The sequence below is a fragment of the Apaloderma vittatum genome, unplaced genomic scaffold (genome assembly GCF_000703405.1).
Source record: "Apaloderma vittatum isolate BGI_N311 unplaced genomic scaffold, ASM70340v1 scaffold40772, whole genome shotgun sequence".
NCBI lineage: Eukaryota > Metazoa > Chordata > Aves > Trogoniformes > Trogonidae > Apaloderma > Apaloderma vittatum.
Window position 1 is genome coordinate 5,960 of NW_009703823.1, and position 631 is coordinate 6,590.

Genomic DNA, 631 nt, shown 5'->3' on the forward strand with positions numbered 1-631 from the left:
GAGCTCGGGGGGAGCTCCTCGCCTCCGAGATGGCGCTGCTGACCCCTCGGTCTCTCTTCCTCCTCCTCCTCCTCCTCTTCCTCTTTTTTGCCCCACAACACCAGAGCAAGGGCGGCAACGGCTGCTTTTTGTAGAAGCACTTTAAGGCGCGGGCTGCGAGGGTCTCCTCCCCGTCACTCCTCGAGTGTGTTACCTGCGACTTTTTGCGTAACTCGAACTTTTAACGAGACGTACTGGTTTTTGGTTTTGTTTTTCTGAAGGATAAAATCGACAACGTATTTGTAGCAAAACCGTTTTTCTCAATAAAGGCAGAGTTTCATCCACGGGCTGTCTCCCTGTCTCTGCACATGGCCTGGGGTGTATGTGGCTGCTCTTTTCCCTTTCCGATTCGTAAATCAGCTTCGTTCAGCTCCTCCTGATAACGGCAGCGGGAGTTTGGCAACACAATTTCATCCCCTCCACCCTCCTCCCTGCCCTGTTTGGGATTTTGGGCTTTTTTTTGGTGTGGAGGGGGAAGGCATCACCCACACCCCAGGATATTTCAAGCTCTGCCTGGCTCAGATCAGCCTCCACACCTGTGCTGGTGGCAGGGGGGGAAGAATCCTGCACCCCAAAATAACCGTCTAACTGG